General features: G+C 41.9%; 1 protein-coding gene across 1 annotated transcript in view; it reads right to left on the minus strand.

Moving 5' to 3' along the window:
* The window catches only part of ZBTB8A (zinc finger and BTB domain containing 8A), a 58,646-nt gene extending 41,515 nt beyond the window's left edge, over positions 1-17,131 (minus strand). Inside the window, exons 1-2 of the mRNA XM_087446368.1 lie at positions 16,811-17,131; positions 5,668-5,771 (exon numbers count right to left, since the gene is read on the minus strand). The gene's annotated coding sequence lies outside the window, so the exon portion shown is untranslated. The remainder of the gene's footprint in view (positions 1-5,667; positions 5,772-16,810) is intronic.
* Positions 17,132-21,795: the final 4,664 nt, after the last annotated feature.

Consider the following 21,795-nt stretch of genomic DNA (forward strand, 5'->3'; position numbering starts at 1 on the left):
GGCCACGTTGTGGCAGTGGCTCACACATAAAAAGAGGAAGACTGGCAACAGATGTTAGCTCAGGGCAAATCTTCCTCAGCAAAAAAACCCATAAATATTATACCATATATGTTTAAGTTTCTTACAATAAGATCCTGAAATAAATCAAGTTTATTATAAGATGCCAGTATAAGTTGGTTTTTTTTTTGGTCACTCTCAGTATGATAGAAACTATTTGTTCCACTATATGTATCAATTGTTTTAGGTATATTTTGCTGTTGAACATGTGTACTTATGATATATTTAGCCTTTTATGGATGTGGAAAGATTATAGACAGAGAAATGAATCCTTTCTCCTAAAGAAGTAGAGGCCAAAGGCCTGGTTGGGGTAGGGGATTTGTCTGATATATCTGGAAAAGAGCAAATGGAGAAAGAATTTCATTCTGCTTCTGAATAATTCTGTTGAAAACAGGTACTTTGCCTCATTTACTTAAACATCTGTGTTACATTTCCACTTAGCTAATAGAGCCCAGCCTTAAAGCGGCCAAAGAGTATTATGGTTGCATCACAGCTTATAAAATAAAAATTCTAACATATCAATCATACTAGAAAAAGTAGTAAAGATCCTAAGTAGTAAAGATCCTGGCACTGTGATGGAGTAGGCATGGTAAAATCCCATTTATCTAGAATTCTTAGGGATGAATCATTCTGGTAGCACAATTTTCTAGGGAGTGAAAACCTACTTACAGCAATCAAGTCCTTTGTGGCCCTAAGCTAAAGAAGTCACAGAGGAGGTCACCAAGACGGCAGGATAGGAAGCTCCTGACTTTCTGTCCTCCCATAGGTGCACAAAATAGACAGCTATACACGGGTCAATTCCCCCAAGAGAAATCCAGAAACAAGTTGAGTGACTTCTCATTGGACAACACTCCCTGAGGAATGAAGGATTTGGACCACACACCTAGCACCCCAACTTTTAAGTTTGCCACCTGAGGAATGGGCCCCCAAAATCAGCCCGAAAGAGCTGGTGGACAGTTCCCCCTCTGTTTCCCTCTAGCTCACTCCAGTAATAAACCCAAGTTGCCAGTGTCCTCTGGAAGAAGCTTGTCCACACATCTAGCAACCCAAATTTTGTGGCTGCCACCTTAAGGATGGGCTCCCAAATCACCCGGCTCTGATAGCCAAAGGAGCTTGAATGCATGAGTCCCACAGGACTATATTAAACAAAGAAGCAGTTTTTAAACAGGCACTCAACACTTCCCTTATGTCCCTACCCTCCAGCCCAGTGCAGAGGGAGCAGGAAAAAACCCCATCTCCCAGTTTCTCCCTGGAAAGGATTTGACTGCATACTTTCCTAGCTGCTGCCTGAGGGTCCAGCTTCTAATCAGCACGTGGCTGCTGCCTGGGATCTTGAAAGAGCTGGTAGGCACATCCCTCACCTTCTCCCCTGGCTTGCTACAACAGAAAAACCAAGTCTCCAGCTTCTCCCTGGAAGGAACTTGTCTACACATCTAGCACTCCAACTTTTATGGCTGCCTGAAGGTCAGGCTTCCAATTAGCCCACGTGGAGAGCTGAAAGGTCAGGTAATTAGTAATCCTCTGGGAGCCTGAACAGGTGTGTGGGCATTCCCATGCCTCTGGAACATGGATGGGTCTCGGCACACTCTCATCTCCTGGGAGCCACAAAGAACAAAGATGACAGCTTGGACAAACACAAAGGTTTGAGAAGCAATTAGGAGCTTGGGCTCATCTCCCCTTCTTAAACTATATGGCAGTTTCCAGGCACACTATACCCTTCATGCTGCCAAGCTTTTGTACACCTTGTTCCACCCTTCTCAATGTGAGAAACTCTTACTCCTCCTTCAGAGTCAGCTCAAACAGGGCCTCCCTTGGGAAGTTTTTCTTGACTTCCCTGGGCTGACGTTAATTGCTATTTCCTCCGTGTCCCCGTTGTACCTCATACATATACTTCATGGCAATTGCTGGACTGCATTTTACCTGCCTATTTTAAGGTATGTTCCCCTGCTATACTATAGTATCAGTATGAGTAGAGACCATGTCTGTGTGTATGCCCAGCCTTTGTTTAACGTTTGGTATGTCAGAGGCATTCAATAAATATCTTTACCAGTGTCCTTACTGAACTAACAAAGGCTCTTTATATGACTTTCCCTATATGTTGCCTCTAAAGTCAAGGTCATTCTATAATTAATTCAATGAAAACATTTCAATAGCAAACTAAGCTAGTATGCTTTGAGTACATTGTTCTTTGGAATTTTATCTTGACATGGGGCTCAAGCTGATTAGCTATCTCCCTTTTTTGTGTCTGCACTGTATCCTGTACGTAACCTACTATGATACCTGTAACACTAAGGTTTATGTCTGTCTTTTCCTGTAAGCTCTTTGAAGGCAGGTAGAGTCATACTCCTTTTCTTTTCTTTTCTTGTTTTTTTTGGTGAGGAAGATTAGTCCTGAGCTAACATCTGTTGCCAATCCTCCTCTTGTTGCTGAGGAAGATTGGCCCTGGGCTAACATTCATGCCCATCTTCCTCTACCTTATATGTGGGACGCCTGCCACAGCATGGCTTGATAAGTGGTACGTGGGTCTGTGCCCGGGATCCGAACTTGCGAACCCTGGGCCGCCGAAGCAGAGCATGCGAACTTAACCACTATGCCACCGGCCGGCCCTGTCATTTTCTTTTTTTAATCTTTCTTTTTTTATAAACCAGGCAGAGTCTGGTCTATAATCTGTTCTCAATAAAAGCTTGTTGGTGATAAAATATATCTAAGTCCAAAATCTAGCATCTTTATTTATTTTCTTTTATTGCGGTAACATTGGTTTATAACATTGTATAAATTTCAGGTGTACATCATTATACCTCTATTTCTGTATAGATTACATCATGTTCACCACCCAAATACTAATTACAATTCATCACCACATATATGTGCCTAATCATCCCTTTCACCCTCTCCCTCCCCCCACCCCTCTGGTAACCACCAATCCAATCTCTGTCTCTATGTGTTTGTTTGTTGTTGTTTTTATCTTCTACTTATGAGTGAGATCATAGGGTATCTGACCTCCCTCTGACTTATTTCACTTAGCATAATACCTTCAATGTCCATCCATGTTGTCCAAAATCTAGCATCTTAATAGAAGCATTCCAGTAAAAATGCCCACTACTACCATTACTTAACACTGTTTTGGAGGCATTGGCCAATGCAATTAGACTTGAGAAAGAATCAGAGAAAGGACTACTGGAAAGTAGGAGGTAAAATTATCATTAAAGGGTAATCTCCCTAATATACACCGGGGCTTCTAAGAAATTGGCAAGAAAAAGAACAATAACCTAAGACAAAATAGGACAAAGGACAGTTAACAGAAAAATACAAATGTCACTTATCATATGAAAGGATGTTCAACGTCGGTCATAACAATATAACTGCAAATTAAAACCACACTGATGTATCATTTTCCCCCTCTCAAAGCCAGTAAAAATCCAAAGTTTGATAATATTGATAGGCTTGTAGGAAAACAGGCACTCTCAATCATTGCTGATGGGAGTATAACTTGGTATGACCCCATGGAGGGCAATTTGGCAATAGTTCTCAAAATTACAAATGCTTGTATTCTCTGACCAAGCAATTTCACCTGTGGGAATTTATCCTGCAGGTATACTGGTACATGATCAAAATGACACATGTACATGGTTATTCACTGCAGCACTGTTTGCAATAATAAAAAATTAGAAAAACGCCCATCAATAGGGGATAGTTATATGGAAAGATGGCCATGATACACAGTTAAAATGTTAAAAAAGCAAGGAATAGAGCATATCTATATATATAATACAAGGGAAAAAATAATAGAAACTCTGGAAGGCTTAACAAGAAACCTGCAAGACTGGTTGCCAATTAGAGGTGATGTGGGATCTGGGAGACAGGAGACAAGGATGGGAGGGAGACTTTACACGATATATTTTTTAATATTTTGAGTCTTGAATCATACGACTATATTTAAAAACAAAATTTTTAAAAGTTTGTCAAACAAGTGGTGAAATATTAACTATCAGTCTCACATTTAGCCAGATCTAGGTTGTAATTCGAGATTAAGATATCTTGGGAGCTCCCAAAGTAATGATATTCTGTGTCTTTACTTAAATCAAGATTCATGTGCTACATGAACAGGTGACAAGTCGACATTCCATCATGAAAAATCAAGAGATTAGGGCCGGCCCTGTGGCTTGGCGGTTAAGTGCGTGCGCTGCGATGCTGGTGGCCCGGGTTCGGATCCCGGGTGCGCATCGAGGCACCACTTCTCCGTTCATCCTGAGGCCGAGTCCCGCATGCAGCAACTAGAGGGATGTGCAGCTACGACATGCGGCTATCCACTGGGGCTTTGGGGGGAAAAAAAATAAAATAAATAAAATCTTTAAAAAAAAAAAAAAAAAAAAAAAAAAATCAAGAGATTGTATTTCTTGAGACAGAAAGAGAGACTGAACCAAGCTACTTTCAGGTGACCAAATAGCTCCTCTATTGCAAATGTCAGTCTGGTTAATGGCCTGAATGAACACAGTGATGATGGCAGGAATAGAAAAGAAGAAAAAGATACAAAAGACTTGAATGGGAAATAAATCCATGGGTCTTGATTGCTGATTGGCTGTGGAAGACTAGGGAGATATAAAGAGAACACAGTGATTTTTAAAGCCTAGGTGTATCACTAACAGAAATTAGGAAGTCAGGAGGAAGAACTGGTTTAGAGGAAAAGCAGTGACTTCGGTTTTAAGTACACTGTGTTTGAGGTGAGTGGGAAATCAGGTAGAGATGGCCACTGGGTCACTGGAAATGCTGATCTGCCGTTCAGAGGGAAAGTCAGACTTGAAGATAGCGATGTGGGAGATATCTGCAAATAGAGATGAGGGGCTCAGAGGAAACAGGCTGAGACGAGTACCTGGAGGATTGCCCACAACTGTGGAGCAACATGGGGAAGAGAAGCCAGTGTTATAGACAGGGAATTACAGGATAATCAGGAGAGCACTGTGACATGTTAGCCAAGGGTGAGGAGTTTCAAGAAGCAGTGAAGGGGTCAACATGGTGAGAAATGAAAGGGCCACAGGCAATAATAATAATAGCAATATGCATTGTCTCCTTTAATCCCTCCACCCAACAACCTCTCAGGCAGGTGGTATTATTATCCTCATCTTACAGAAAAGGGTATTAACCCAGAGAGTGACTCCAAAGCTGCAAGATGTAACTGCTGAGCTATACTCTTTCACCACTGCCGCAGTTGTGGGGGGAGCTGAGATCAGAATTCTGACAGTAGTTCTACCACTAAATTAGCTATATATCCATGGACCAGTAACTTTACCTTTCTAGGCTTACTTTCCTTCTCTGCAAATTGAGGGGATTGGTCTAGATAATCTCCAGCCTTTATGTAATATGAGTCTTTAATTAAGGTAGAATGGAAGAGATATGTACACGAGAGGCAATGAATTAAAAATTTAGCAATAAGCAAACAAGGAGTCCTGGACAAGAAGATCATAATGTTGAATGTTTTATACACTGAATTTTCATGTAATAAATCCATTCTCTGCTCTATAAAATCTGCAAGTGCAAAATTCTACTTTTGACTGACTGACTTTTTTATGTATTTAAGTTAGGTATAATATCAAGAATTAAAAATTTTCATACCTGGAAATTTACAAATGCTGCTCTTGAAACCCTGCTAAGTCAATTGAATGGAGTGAAAACGGGAAGATTCCAAGTCAAACACAGTCTATACGTGAAGGATTGTCCTGTAGAGAGAGAAAATAGCTATTTATAAGGTACTCTTGTAAGGTACAGAATATTTATTTAAATAAATTAAATGGAAGCATTTATCAGGTATCATTTTTTGGCATGTAAAAGGAGATAATCTGGCACAGGTTATTAGCTAACGGAAATTTATTTATTTATTTAATTTTAACCTGAACCATAATATTAAAATCTGCGAGATTTCCAATATTAAAATATATTATGGCAAGTTGAAAGCAAACATACTTTTCAGCTTTGACAATAAAATAGACTTCTTAAGACAACAGCTATTCAAAGGCAGGCCGGCAGATGAGATACCAAGACAACAACCCACGTCCTATTATCCTTTTCCCGCAAGTGGCTTATATGATTTTCGAGAAAACCAAACAGAATAGCTTTAAAGATTCAACTTGAAAAATTCAACATTTCTTAAAAACTGTTTGGTTAAGAGGGAAGTGGGGGAAAAAAAAATCCTCCTACATATGTTCAGAAAGCCCCACTGCAGTTACCCAATCTTTTATAACTCTTATTCTATTTGCCAGATTGTACCAGAGTGTAACACAATTTATAACAGCAGCTGTAACAACTCTTGTTATAAAGAAGTATCAGTTCCTACTATATTCCAAACCTTTTTTAATTATAATATATATATAGTGTGTGTATGTGCATATGTGTGTGTGTGTGTGTGTTCAACTATTTTTTTTCATTGATCATGAAGTTTTGTTAACATAGAGACTGTTAAGGCTTTATGTCCATAGGCAGTGGGAAAATGAATTCGATGCTTTTTTTTTTTTATAATTTTATTTATTTATTTTTCCACCAAAGCCCCAGTAGATAGTTGTATGTCATAGCTGCACATCCTTCTAGTTGCTGTATGTGGGACACGGTCTCAGCATGGCCAGACAAGCGGGTGCGTGGGTGTGCACCCGGATCCGAACCCGGGCCGCCAGCAGTGGAGCACGTGCACTTAACCGCTAAGCCATGGGGCTGGCCCTTGATGCTTTTTAAACCAATCAATTAAGCTAAGAATTCCTGCCAAAATAATTTTGACTAAATTAATGGAATCACCTTTTAAAATAATATGTATTTTTTTCTGATTGTAAAAGTATTACATACTTATAGAAAATTTAGAAAATATAGGCAAGTATAAAGAAGAAAAATTGAAATAAGTTTTAAATAAGCATCCTGAAAACACCACCAGACAAAGGAGAACTGCTCAAATATACTTTAAATTAGCAAAACAAATGCATCAACCACCCACTCACGACACGATCTGAATTCCGGCAATTTAAACCATTAAAAACACTGCTGACCTAGAGGTTTACAAAAAAATGTTTGAGCAACAACCAATAGAAAAAATAGCCCAGATGATCTGAGTATTCCACAAAATGTAATGTGATTCCTTCTTATGATTGGCAAAGATTATAAAAAACAAGTCCCACAGTCTCTATAGCTGGAAAGAAAGGGAGAAATAAAAAGAAATTTAAATTAAGGGACAAAGGCAAGCTGAGAGAGCCAAAGGTGATGGAGGTGGAAGCAGGAAACTGCTGGCGGGTTACCAACACTTTTTAAGGGTTACATTTAAAGAACAGTAAAGAATAGAATTGGCTATGAAAAGGATTTTTAAGAAACACCCATAATTAAAACAGCAGGATCAAATTTAGGGATAAACTAGGATTCTGTAGTTGGGGAAACAAAATCAATAATTTTGGAGAACTCCTTGCTACGCTAAAAGCTCATCTCTCACCTAGCCCCAGTGAGCCAGGAGAGCACTCAGGAAAGGGTATTTACTTTGATAGCTTTAGCTTCACTGTTTCGATAATGCTCCTTAAGAGCACGCTAACTAGTACTGTCCAGTGTCCTGGGTCTGGACAGTGGCAAGCAGGAGTTAATTCTGTGATTTCTGAACATAGTCTGTGCCCTAAACAGTTTTTACATACTGACGAAATGTCATTTTTAGGGATAACCACCAAGTTCTACCCTAGCAGATATTAGAGTAGATTTGTGTATTAACCCTCAGCATCCTTTCTAACATCCTTCTGGAAAATTAAAAAGTACGTTTCCCAGACTCCTTTACAGTTAAGTTTCCTCGTGTGAAAGGGGGTCCATCCATCAGATGTTCTTCTGTGAGATTTGGAAAGCAGAAATGAGGCGGGAACCATCTTTCTGCTGTTTGGGCTGTTAATGCTGGCAAACACATTTATGGAAACACTGGGTTTTTCTGCAGCAGCATTCCAGTGTCCAGAGCTTCATGGCTGTCAAGAGAAAAGTTTGGTGGAGACAGCCGTCACTAGTTTGTGGGTGTTCAGGGGCAGTTCTGGGGTAGCAATGTCTTGAACCTTGAATTACAGTTAACAATGTCATGTGGAACTCGGCAGTGCCAGTGGCGGCTTCCTGATTCCCTCGCCTGGAAGGCCTGTTTGGCTATCTGGTTCTGGGAACAACTTCTGAAGGCATAGCCTGGAACTCATTCCTCCCAGCCCTTCCAATAATTTTGTAAGCACTCAATTCCCTTTAGTAAACACATTAAAACCCTAGAGTGGTTTCTGTTTCCTGCAACTAGATCCAGACGACATATTAGTACATCATTTACCTCAAAATTTAAGCAAAAGGGTGAATTAGTCTGTGAGTGGCAGTACTGGGCAGTGTGCTCAGGGGTACAGGCTCTGGGATCAGACTGTCTGGGTAACAAGGGAAGTTAACCTCCCTGTGCCTCAGTTTCTTCATCTGTAAAATGGGAATAGCAATACTTTACAGAGGTGTGGGAAAGAGTAAATGAAAAGATAATCTAAGAAAAGTGCTTACAACAGTGCCTGGCTTATAAAAAGCCCTTGATAAATGTTAGCTATTATTATAGTAATAATAATAATTACTATTATTATTATTATTAATTATTCAGACCACTCTAAAACAGTTTTAATCGAGAACAAAATGTAAACATTTTAGAATTTTATTACCACACATTTTCCTGTGGCCTACAAAATGCTAACTTATACCAAGGTGGACACACAAAAAAATTGACTGCTTGCATCATATTTGTGTACCCAGAGAGAGTGATCATTTCAAAACTACAGTGTACCTGAGGATAGCAAAGCTCTGCTCTAGTTATAACTAGTTATAACAGTTATAACTAGTCAACTAGTTAGATAACTATACAATAACGCTAACTAGTTATTGTAGATCTCACCCTAAGGAAGAATTTTTCTTTAGAAAAAACTTTTGCCATTTTCCCACTTCAAAAATGTTACTTCATTAATTATGCTCTGTGAACCAGTGTGTTTGTTATTCACACTTTTTTTTAGCTTTAGTGAGATGTAATTGACAGAAAATTGTAAGATAAAGATATTTAAAGTGTACATTGTGGTGATTTGATACATTATGAAAGGATTCCCACCATCTAGTTAATTAACATATCCATCACCTCACATTTTTATCTTTTTTTTTTTGGTGAGAACATTTAAATTCTACTCTTTTAGTCAATTTCAATTATACAATACAGTGTTATCAACATAGTCACCATGTTTTACATTATCGTCAGAGCTTATTCACCTTGGAGCTGAAAGTTTGTACCCTTTTTCCAACCTCTCCCTATATTCCCCATCCCCCATCCCCTGGGAACCACTCGTCTGTCTACCCTGTTTCTATGGGTTTGACTTTTTTTTTTTTTTAGATTCCACATGTAAGTGATATCATGCAGTAGTTGTCTTTCTCTGTCTGGCTTATTTCACTTAGCATAATGCCCTCAAGTTCTATCCGCGTTGTTGCAAATGACAGGATTTCTATCTCTCTCATGGCTAAATATTATTCCATTACATTTAGATATATAGATATAGATAAAGATACAGATATAGATATGTCTCACATCTTTATCCATTCACTTAGGTCGTTGGTGGACACTTAGGTCGTTTTGTTACTCAGATTTTTAAAATGTTATCACAGAGGAGATTTCATGAGAATGAGATCTGTACTCTATAAGATTTGCAAACTTATAAGTCCTGAAAGTTTAAAATTTTAGTGTTAGGCTTAGAATACTATTCCAATGTACATTTTTTTTTTTAATTTATTTGTTTTTTTCCCCCAAAGCCCCAGTAGATAGTTGTATGCCACAGTCGCACATCCTTCCAGTTGCTACATGTGGGACGCGGCCTCAGCATGGCCGGAGAAGCGGCGCGTCGGTGCGCGCCCGGGATCTGAACCTGGGCCGCCAGCAGCGGAGCGCACGCACTTAACCGCTAAACCACAGGGCCAGCCCCCAATGTACATATTAAGAAGGTCTTAGAGGGCTGGCCTGGTGGCACATCAGTTAAGTTCATGCATTCTGCTTTGGTGGCCTGGGGTTCACAGGTTCGGATCCCGGACACAGACCAACACACTGCTTGTCAAGCCATGCTATGGCGGCGTCCCATATAAAGTAGAGGAAGATGGGCACGGATGTTAGCCCAGGGCCAATCTTCCTCAGCAAAAAAAGGAGGATTGGCAACGGACGTTAGCTCAGGGCTAATCTTCCTCAAAAATAAAATAAAATAAAATAAAAAATAAAAAGAAGGGGCCGGCCCGGTGGCGTAGTGGTCAAGTTCCAGCACTCCGCTTCAGGGGCCAGGGATTCTCAGCCCAGATCCCGGACGTGGGCCTACACACTGCTCATCAAGCCATGCTGTGGCGGTATCCCATATACAAAATGGAGGAAGACTGGCACAGATGTCAGGGCTAATCTTCCTCAGCAAAAAGAAGAAGACTGGCAGTGGATGTTCGCCCAGAGCTGATCTTCCTTACCAAGAAAAAAGAAAAGAAGGTCTTAGATAAAATACTGGCCTGGTTTGGTTTGCTGAAGTGTCTTCTGATGATGAAAAATACATTGTAGATTTTGGAATAAAGCTTCCCCCAAACATTCTGAAATTGTAAGAACCATACATTGCACCTTATCTATCAGCGCCAGTGAGATAGAGGGAACTGAAGCTGATACAAAGGTGTTGGTTACATCTTTGATGTTTCAGATGCTGCTGAGAGCCAAGGACTCAAAGCAGTGGAGGCTTCCTGAAGGGTTAGAAAAACAATTGAAAGAAAGCAACTTCATCCTTTGATTCAGTAATTACTTTTACACTGTTATGAACTCCATACAGCTATATGTGTTTTCTTTTCCCATTTTTTAAAGCAAAAATCTTTTATTCTATTTTTTATGAGAAAGGCAGATATTCAAACTGAAAGGTATTCATGCAATACAGATTTGTTGAGCACCTACTTTGTGCCAGGCTATCCCGGCCCTGGGAATACGAAGACGATGACATGTCAAAGGTCAGTGCTTTCGAACACCTCAAGGTCTATCAGAAGAGAGAGAGTTAGAGAGAGAGAGAGAGAGAGAGAGAGAGAGAGAGAAAGAGAGGCCTTGAAACAAAGTTACAATACAATGCAGAAAATACTCGCAGTAGAAGGGAACAGTAAAACCAAGCGAATGACTGTGCCCGGGAGCTTCCAGAAAAGTTTCCAAAAGGCAGTAACAGTTGAGGTGGGTCTTGAAGGATGAGTAGAAGTTCATACATGAAAAAGAGGACAAAGGGCATTTTAGACAGAAAGCATCAAGGGCAAAGGCACAGACAGGTATTAAACAGCAAGACCTCTACAGGTATGATTAAAAATCTGTCATATGCCTAGAGACTTAGGGCCTGTGGGAGATGAAAAGAGAAAAGTATGTCGGCACCAGATCCCGAAGCTCCTCCACTTTTGTAGGTTCGGGGATTTTTGAAGGATTTTAAGAAGAGTGACATGATTAGAGGTCTACCAATGACTAGCTGTGTGACTTAGGCAAGTTACTTAACTCTAAGCATCAGTTTCTTTTTTGTAAAATGAGGATATTGACTGTTAAGAGGCTCTAAGGAAGTCTGTTAAGAGGATTAAATAAGATAATAGCTAAGATAAATAAGATTAATAGAAATAAGAAATAAATTAAGACAAATAGCAATAAGTACATGAAGATGTGTTTAACATCATTAGTCATTAGGGAAATGCAAATCAAAATCACAATGAGATACCACTTCACACCCACGAGGATGGCTACAATACACACACACACACACATATGCATGCACACACGAAAATAACAAGTGCTGGGCCGGCCCCGTGGCTTAGCGGTTAAGTGCGCGCGCTCCACTGCTGGCGGCCCGGGTTCGGACCCCGGGCGCGCACCGACACACCGCTTCTCTGGCCACGCTGAGGCCGCGTCCCACATACAGCAACTAGAAGGATGTGCAGCTATGACATACAACTATCTACTGGGGCTTTGGGGGGAAAATCAATAAATAAAATTATATTAAAAAAAAAAAAAAGAAAATAACAAGTGTTGGCCAGAATGTGGAGAAATCAGAACCTTCATATACTGCTGGTGGGAAGGTAAAATGGTATAGCGATTTTGGAAAACAGTTTGGTAGTTCCTCAAATGATTAAACATAGAGTTACCACAGGACCCGGCAATTCCACTCCTAGATATATATCCAAGAGAAATGAGAACATACGTTCCCACAGAAACTTGTATACAAATGTTTGTAGCAGCATTATTCATAATAGCTTAAAGGTGGAAACAACCTAATGTCCATCAACTGGAAAATGGATAAACAAAATGTGGTATATCCATACAATGGAATGTTATTCAGCCATAGAAAGGAATGAAGTACTGGTACAGGCTACAATGTGGATGAACCTTGAAAACACCATGGAAAGTGAAAGAAGCCAATCTCAAAAGACCACATACTATATGACTTAATTTATATGAAAGTCCAGAATAGGAAAATCTATGGAGACCAGAGAGTAGATAAGTGGTTACCAAGGGCTAGTAAGAAGGGGATAGGAGGAGGGGGAGGGATGGGGGGCGTGATAGCTAAAGGGTGCAGAGTTTCCTTTCAAGGTGATGAAAATGTTCTAAAATTGTGGTGATAGTTGTACATATCTATGAATATACTGAAAACCATTGAATTGTACACTTTAAATAGGTGAATTGTATGGTATGTGAATTATATTTCAATAAAGCTATTCAGAAAAAAAAAGCTATATGATCCAGTGAGTCCACTCCTAGATATACACCCAAGACAAATGAAAACATATGTCCACATAAGAACTCACACATGAATGTTCATAGAGGCATTATTCATAACAGCCAAAAAAAAGTCCCAACCCAGATGTCCATCAACTGGTGAATGGATGTGCAAAATGTAGTATATCCATACAACAGAACGTTATTCAGCCATAAAAAGCAATGAAGTATTGATATATGCTACGACATGGATGAACCTTAAAAATCACAAGCTAAGTGAAAGAAGCTAGTCACAAAAGACCATATATTTCATTATTTCATTTATATGAAATGTCCAGAACAGGCAGATGATAGAGACAGAGAGTAGATTAGTGGTTGTCAGGGGCTAGGGAGATGTGGGAATGATGAGTGACAATTAATGGGTACAGGGTTTCTTTAGGTGGTGGCAAAAATGTTCTGGAATTAGATGGTGGCGATGGTTGCACAATTTTGTGAATACGCTAAAAAACACTGAATTGTACACTTTAAAATAGTGAATTTTATGGCATATGAGTTATATCTCAATAAAAATAGCTAATATTTGAACGTCTACTAGGCACTGTGCTAAACACTTTATACTCATTATCTTATTTCAGTCCTCACAATAGCATAATGAGGTAAGTGCTGCTGCGACCCACACTGTACAGAAAAGGAAACTGAGGCACAGAGAAATTAAAAGAAAATCTCCAAGATTGCACAAGGAGCAAGTGAACAGATTGGAATTCAGGCTGACTCCTGCTAGCTATAACTTAGGTACTCTTCTGCTAGCTATAACATAGGCACAATACTTGGCATGCAGCTAGGGCTCAATAAATACTAGGTATTATTGTGATGATGATTCAGTTTGCACACCCAGAAGACCTGAGACAGCACGGAGAAAGAGAAACGGTGGGAGAGGCAGGGCCAGGGAGACCAACATAAAGGCTTAATGTGATTGTCAAAGCCAGAAATGGTGAGAAACTGAACTAAGAGTGACAGCAGAGACAGAGGAAGGAGCAAAAATAGGAACTTTTCCAAGAAAATAGGAACTGTCCTATAAATGGGAGTCAGTTACAACTTGGTAACATTTACATCTACTGGGCATTAACATAACTTGCATTCATAGTAGTACTCTTGAGTCATCAAGAAAGGTTTAAGGTTATTCTCAAAATATATGTTTAAGTCATTGAAATGGCTAATACGTTTCAAATTTTCTTCTTTCAGTAGATTGACCTTATTAGATGAAACAGCAAGTTATACTAATTCATGTGGGACATCCAAAAGTCAATTGGAAACATTTTAAATATCTGTAAGAGCTAGATATCTATAATAGTCCCAAGAATATTAAAGAAATCAAGATCTCCATCAACTTCAAAGACCTTTAAAAAGGTGGATGGAAAAAACAATTACGTATTTTATAAACCATTAAGTTCAAAGATCTTTGGAATAGAAGGAAAAGACAAGAATTTCTATGAGTAGACTGAAGATTTAGGTAACGAGTGTAACTTGAATTAAGGTTGTGGGCTAGAAGACTACCTCTTTTAAGATATATAGTCATTTATCTAGAATTTAGTGTGTCCCATCAGGGTCACCCAAACAAATCTCATCAGCCTCCTTAGCAAAAACCCCCGGGTCAGAAGGAACTTCAGCTAACTGCATGGTAATTGTATTCTTTGGTGGATAAACATCTTTTAACACTGGAAAGATTTAGAATTAAGTATAAAAACGTTTAAGAGAATCAAAACCATAGTTGGGAAAGTCTCACTGAGAAGATGGCATTTAAGTCAAGTCCAAAGGAGAGAGAGAGAGTCATGTGGCTATCTGGGGGAAGAGTGTTCCAGGCAGATGGAACAGCAAGTGCAAAGGCTCTGAGTTGGAGCAGGCAAGGAGGGCTGGGGAGAGCAATGAGAGATGGAGTCAGAGAGGAAGGGCAGATTGTGAGGCAGGTAGGATATCATGGGACCAGTTCCTGCAGGGCCTTGTAGACTATGTGGGGGCCTCTGGCTTTTCATTTGAGTAAGATGGGGAGCCACTGACCAATTTTGAGCTAAGAAGTGACAAAAACTTCTCTCAAGGGGAATCAAACAACTTACATCAAATCCTTTAAATATTATAAACATGTAATTATGTCACTGAAAGGGTTAAGCCTATTAGATGGAAATTTTGTTTTAGCTAGAAAATACGATTTAAATGATAGAGGATGAATTAAGTATTACTCTATTTTACAAAGTTATTGCTGGGCCCAAATCTTTACCAGCAGAGCTGGTAATTTCAAGGCCATGAGATAAGGTCTGGCAAGGTGCCCTCTTTCATGGCGCTGGAAATTTACCTGACCTAGGAGTCCAGGTACTCATGATGCCTCCTACGGACATCTTATAGCCGAACCCACACGCACCCATTTGGTTAAATTCTCACTTCCCCTTTACTGCCTGTGTGGCCAGAAAGGTCCCCAAGAATAACGACATGAGACCCCTGGTTACCAGTGAAGGGTGCTTGCTCCTGGGCTCCCAGAAACCCATCCACACCTGAGGCTTGGGTGAAATTAGACTAGAGAGGAAGTGTGGGCCTTGGTTCTTCTGATGAGGATTTTGGACTTTCTTTCTGATAAAAACCAGTTAAGGTTTTTAGAGCAGGGGAGCGACGTGACCGACTTGCTTTCTTTAAGACTCTGGAGGTGCTTTTAGGAGGGAATGAAGAGCAAGAACAGGAAGCGAAGGCGGTTGGGAGGCTGCCATGGTTCACCTCCTGGCTTAACGCTTAAACTCCGCGCTTACCGCGTTTCCTCATCTGAAAAGTGGAATGACTATCGGCCCGACTGGGTGGTTGTTTTATGTGAAACAATTCGTAGAGGTGAAAGCACTCCATTTACTAAATAAAGTTCTGCAAATATAAACGTTTATTAAGAATAGAAGTAATACTGACGTGTGTCGTTAAAAGCCCACTAGGTGGGAATCTAGCGCTCCCAAATACGTCTTGGCCTAAACGTTAGACCAATGTTATATGTCAATTACATCTCAGTTTAAAAAAAAAAAAATCAAAAGAAAACACGTCTTTGAAAGATGTGCAGTCTAGCTACTGGCACAATCAACGATCAATAAGCGCATTTGAAGGGGAAGGGGCCAAACCGCTAACTTACAGAAGAGCCAGTCTACACGGGTAGAAGGTGCGTATGTGTGCTTCCGTCATAAAATAATTACAGCTCGATATTTGTTAGGTGCAGACAAGTCTGCCTTCGGTTCTAAGCCCGGATCTGTCGCATCATGATAAAAAACCAAAGGATGGAGGATGTACCGAGACACTCGGACTACCGCCCCGGGAACCACCCTCCCGAGGAAGCGTCCGGGACGGCGGGGGAGAAGCCCCGGGCCCCCCGCCCGCCCGGCCCCCGACGCCCCATTGGGCGGCCCGCCCGTCACTCGCCGCGCAGCCCGAGCCCCGCCGGCCGCCGACCCGCCGGGAGTCCGCGGCGCCCGACGGCTGCAGACACGCCCGGCACCGTCCCCGCGCCGCCTTCCCGCCGCCGCCGGGAGACTCCGCGCGCCTTCCCGCCTTTCCCCGCGCCGCGGCCGGCCGGGCGGCGACGGCGGGCCATTGTCCCGCAGCCCCTCCCGGGCGCGGGGAGGGGCGGCCGCGGAGTCCCGGAGCCGGTGCGCCCCGGCGCCGCCCGCCTCTCCCCGCGGGCCGCCCGGGCCGCCGCCCCGAGGCCGCGTCCTCCGCCGCCGGCGCCCGCGCCTCCTTTGTGACGGTCTCCAGCCCCTCGGAGCCGGCGCGCCGCCGCCGCCGCTGCGCCCCGGGCTGCAAATGGCGCCCGCTCGCCTCTGCGCCTCCCGCCGCTCTCCCGCCCCGGGACGTCTGGGGGCGCCGCGCCGGACCGCATCCCGCCGCCAACGCCGCCCGGGCGGTCAGAGCCCGCGGCGCCTCCGCCCGCAGCGAGGCTCGCGGCCGGCCCGGCAGCCCCGACGCCCCGCCCGCCCTCCGCCCGCGCCGCGCGCAGCCACTTACCGCGGGCCGCAGCGCACCGGCGGGTCGCGCGCGCGGGCTGGGGGGAGATTCCCGGTTCCCGGCAGGGGAAATACCCCCTCTCGAAGCCGTTCCTTTACGCCCTAAAACAAGTAGCCCCAACGTGAGAGAAACAAAAGGTATTTGCTGACGTGGGCGTTGGACAGAAACGCCCGAGGGCTGGGGACACAATTAAAGGGGCAACGCACAGATTTCAGGCACCAACCAGCAGCTTCGCCCACTCCCCCTGCCCTTGCCTGCGCCCCGCTGCACCCTCCGGAGGCACTGGGGTGCCCAGATTCCCCGGCAGTTGACTACGGAATCATTATTTAGTCAGGAGCTGAAATTTAAAATTGTGCTTTACGTTGGGAAAGGCGCCTCCGGAGGGCAGAAGGGCTGGATTTCTAGGATCTGGGGAATTTGGTTTAGGAAAGAGGGAGGGACTTAGGCGTGCCCACAATAACTGTATAAGTACATGTGACATTATTGTACTTAAGTTTTGCAACGTCAAATGTAAGAGATTTCCACAGAATTTTTCCCTTTATTGCGGCAGTTATTTTAGTCGGGGATAACCTTTTTTAAACCTCTACAGGCCACAAGCAGTTTATCTGAAGAGGAAAATCCAGAGAGGCTGAGATAAGAGAAAGTTCAGAGAAAACATAAAACCAGTAAAAATAGCAGGTTTTGTGTTTTCAAATACCGAAATTCATTGTACATCAAGCCTTTCTTCTGACATATTTATGTCCTTAATATTTAGAGTACAAACAGGTTATATATTTGCTAGAATCTTAAATCACTGAACTTTCACTGTTACTACAGAAACATTAATTCTATAAACTAAATTAGTTTCCTAGTTTCTTATGCTGGGGTCAGGTACTGAAAAGTACTGAGATATAGTAAAACTGAAAAAAAGACTCAAAATGTCAAGACATTTAGTTTTTTGATGGATTCCTCTCCTATGTAATAATCAGTCATGTACAAAGTTTATTACTTTGGTTCATCAATAATTAGCTATGCATTTTGAGGATCATACTGTCTATGAGAAGGATACAAAATATTCACAACTATCTCTTAATGTCACTTCAGTATTACTCTTGAGGTGTTGCTATTTAGTTGCATTTCCTCACATTCTGAACAGGTAAGTGGAAATGTTTGAAAACCACTAGGTGTCAGGAGTGTTGATGTACTCAAGCTACTCTGCTAGCATCCCCATTGAGAATTCTCTCAGAAAGATCTGGGCATTGTTATAGCGAAAGGTTTTATTTTAGCATTAGTTAATTAAAAACATGCAGAAGAGTTCTACAAACTTGTTCCTCAAGAGAGCACATCAGATTGGTGATCAACTCTTTGTTGTAAGGAAGAAGTAATGGGAGTTTTTTCCTCACTTTCCCCCTCCTAGCTTCTGAAACTCATATATATATTTGGAGAATTCCTTATGATTAATTGATGGGAGGTTTCTGCAATAGAATCTGGAAATGCTAGTGACTTGATCTCCCAGAATCTCTTGCAACTAGGACAATGGCCATGGTCTATATTTTGACAATCAGATCTATCCACCAGTGATTTTGAAGAGGGAGCTCTGACACCAAAAAGCGGAAACCTCAGAGTCTTTTCTGGCGGTGGTGACGGTTGCAGCAAGATAATATCTCCAGGTGCCCTAGTGGCAGTGCTGCTGGTGGCAGCATCCACTGTCCAGTGCTAATGCTGTCAATGGTGCCAGCTGCCATGTCTCTGTTTGCTGAGAGCAGTGTTGGTATCATCACCGGGAAGTTCTGTGCTATGACTTTGGCTGTTCTCTCTGTCCACTTAGCATAGGCTCCAGCCCCTGTGCTCTGCTCTTCCTGTGATTCTGTGAACTTTTAATACATTCGTTTCTGCTTAAATCAGCCAAGGCCAGTCTCTGTGCAACTAAGAACCCTGACTAGTACAAAATGTTAAGAAGTTATCTGGACATATGAACAGGAGCTTAATAGATGAAATTGTCTGAGATAAAATGTTGTCGTCAATGTCCTGTAGATGGGAATTAAAACCATGGATATGGATAGAGAGAAAGACTATTGTTGAAGGAAGAGAGAGAATCCCCCTCTGCCCCTTCCCTTAAGGTTCTTATGGCTGGCCAAATAATTAACAAGACAGGTTAGCAGGAGAAAATAATACCAAGTTTAATAACATGTATACATGGGAGAAACTCAGAAATGAGCAACTCGTCCCTCTGTCTAAGCTGCTTGCTTAAGTATTGTAGCTAAAGGCGAGAAAGGTGTTGCGGGTGGGTAGTGGTCTGGGACTTCAGAGGGCAAGAAGACAATTCTTTTCAGGGTCATCTATAGATAATGTGGTCAGGGAGAGATAGAGTTTTTTGATAAAAGGGGCTTGGTGTCCCTCCCATTGTAACATCTATTTTACATTATCATTACAGCCATCATGATAGAAGATCTGTCCCAGGAAGGAGCCACCATGTCAAATTCTTTAGGCAGTTAGTGGGGGAGGTCAAATGTCCCTCAGAGAAAACAATCAAGGTAAAGAGATAGATTTCAGGGTGGCCAAATCTTGATCTCGCACACTATAAAGTAAGAAGAGAAGGCTTAGAACCAAGCTTGAGGAACTTCATCATCTAGTGGCTGGTTAGAGGAAGGTGAAATTGCAAATAAGACTGAGAAGTGGCTAGAGAGGAAGGAAGATACTTGGAATAATGTGGTGTTATGGAAACTAGAAGAGAGTAATTCAAGAAGGAAGAATTGGACAATAGTGTTAACTACTTTTCTTAGCACTAAGAGAAAATGTCTATTAGATTTAACAACTTGGAGATCATTGACTTCAGAGAACATTATTAAGCTTGAAAGAAAGGAGCAAAACCTATATAAGAGGAATAAGTGGAGGATGAAGAAATAGAGATGATGAGAGTAGACGACTCCTTTGAGAGAGTTGGTTGTAAAGGGGATGTTCCAGTTACTATTGCTGTGTAACAAACCAACCCAAACTTAGTGGCATAAAACAAAAACTATTGTATTATGCTCATGGATTCCATGGGTCAAGAATTTGGCAAGGTACAGCAGGGATGGCTTGTCTCTATTCCACGATGTCTGGAGTCTCAGCTGGGAAGTCTTAAATGGCTGAAGATAGCTTGAACTGCTGGGAACTGGAAATTATCTGGAGGTTTCTTCGCTCATAGGTCTGGTGCCAAGGCTGAGATCACTTGAAAGCTGGTCTCAGCTGTCACTGTTATCTGGAGTACATACACATGGCCTCTCCATGCAGCTTGGGCTTCTTGCAGCGTGGTGGCTGGATTCTGAGAGTGAGTGTCCCGAGAGAGCATATCAAGAGGGGGTATTCCAAGAGAACTAGGAGGGAGCTGCATGATCTTTCATACCCTTCTACAGAAGTTGTATTGCCTCACTTACCATATTCCATTGGTTAAAGTAGTCACAAGCCTACCAAGATTCAAGCAGAAGGGGACATATATGCTGTCTCTTAATGGGAAGAATGTAAGAGAATTTAAGGCCATGTTTTAAAACTACTCCAGGCAAATAGAGAGGGTATTAGCTAGAAGGGGATATGGGTAAAAGACTTTAAAAATGTTTAACTGCTGATGGAAAACAGGAAGATGAGAGGGAGATATTGAGTATATCGGAGTAATAATTAATAGTGGCTGAATTTCTGCAAATTCAGGGAGAAGGAGATCAAAATCTCAGTAGAGGAACAGCCCCTGGGTAGGAAAAGTGATAACTCCACTATCCTTATTGAAACTGGAGGGCAAAGAGAAGAGCATGGATAGGTGTGATGGTTTTAAAATGCCTACATATTCTTTGACACTCCTCCCTTCAAGAGATAGATCCTAATTCACCTCCTCACGAGTGTGAGCCGGGACTGACTGACTTGCTTCTAAAGAATAGAATAAAGCAGAAATGATAGCGTGTGATTTCAGAGTGTTGGTGATAAAAGTCAAAGCAGTTTCCTGCTTGTTCTTTATCTTGGATCAGTTGCTCTAGGAGAAGCCAGCTGCCTGAGGATACGCAGGCAGCCATGCGGAGATGAATTGAGGCTTTCTGCCAACAGCCATATGAGTGAGCTATCTTGGAATATATCCTCCAGCCCCAGACCAGCCTTCAGCTGACTGCAGCCCCAGCTAACAGCTTGACTGAAACCTCATGAGAGACCCTGAGCCAGAACCAGCTAAGCTGCTCCCAGATTCCTGGCCCTTAGAAACCTTGTGAAGTAATCAATGTTTGTTGTTTTAAGCCATTAATCTGTGGGGGGTAATTTGTTATGCAGCAATAGATAACTATTACAGATTGTGGTCCCTAAAATTGCTACCATAACAAAAACCTAAAAATATAACTGCAACTGGGCAGTGGGTGGAAGCTGGAAGGACTTTGAGAGGAGTGTTAGTGAAAGTTTGAGCCTTCCAAAAAAGAGTTGAGTCCTGATGGCCTTTGAGGAAGCTGAAAGTGAGGGCTTAAAGGAAAATCATGAAAATCTTATTGGGCGCTGGAGGAAAGGGGGTCTTTGTTACGTATTGGCAGAAATGTAGCAACACTATTGCCTGCAGTAAGGTGAAAAGTAGAAAATGTACCTAATGAATTGGGTGATCTAACTAAGGAGATTTCCAAGCAGAGGGTTGAAGGGGTCACCTGGTCTCTTCTTGCCACATGTAGTAAAAGATGTAAGAAGAGAGATAAGCTAAAGGAAGGACTACTATTAAGCAAAAGGAAGCCAGTACTTGCTGGTTTTGAAAATCCCCAGCCTCTCTAGGTGGCAAATAATGCTAAAATTAAGAAATAGTTTCTGAGCAAAGATTAAATCCAGGACAATGCCAGGAAAACACAATCTAAAGATGAAATCAGGAGAGTGGCTGTAAAATCCTTTGTTAAGACCTAAAAAAGATCTAAGGTGGTACCTCAGAGTGCTGTTCAGTTAGATAAAAAGTCCTCTAAAGATTTAAGGATATGATTCATGGATCTTCTCAATCAAACAATCGAGTTCTGAGAAGC

This window comes from Ceratotherium simum, chromosome 22, assembly GCF_057802395.1.
Source record: "Ceratotherium simum simum isolate JZ-2026a chromosome 22, ASM5780239v1, whole genome shotgun sequence".
Lineage (NCBI taxonomy): Eukaryota > Metazoa > Chordata > Mammalia > Perissodactyla > Rhinocerotidae > Ceratotherium > Ceratotherium simum.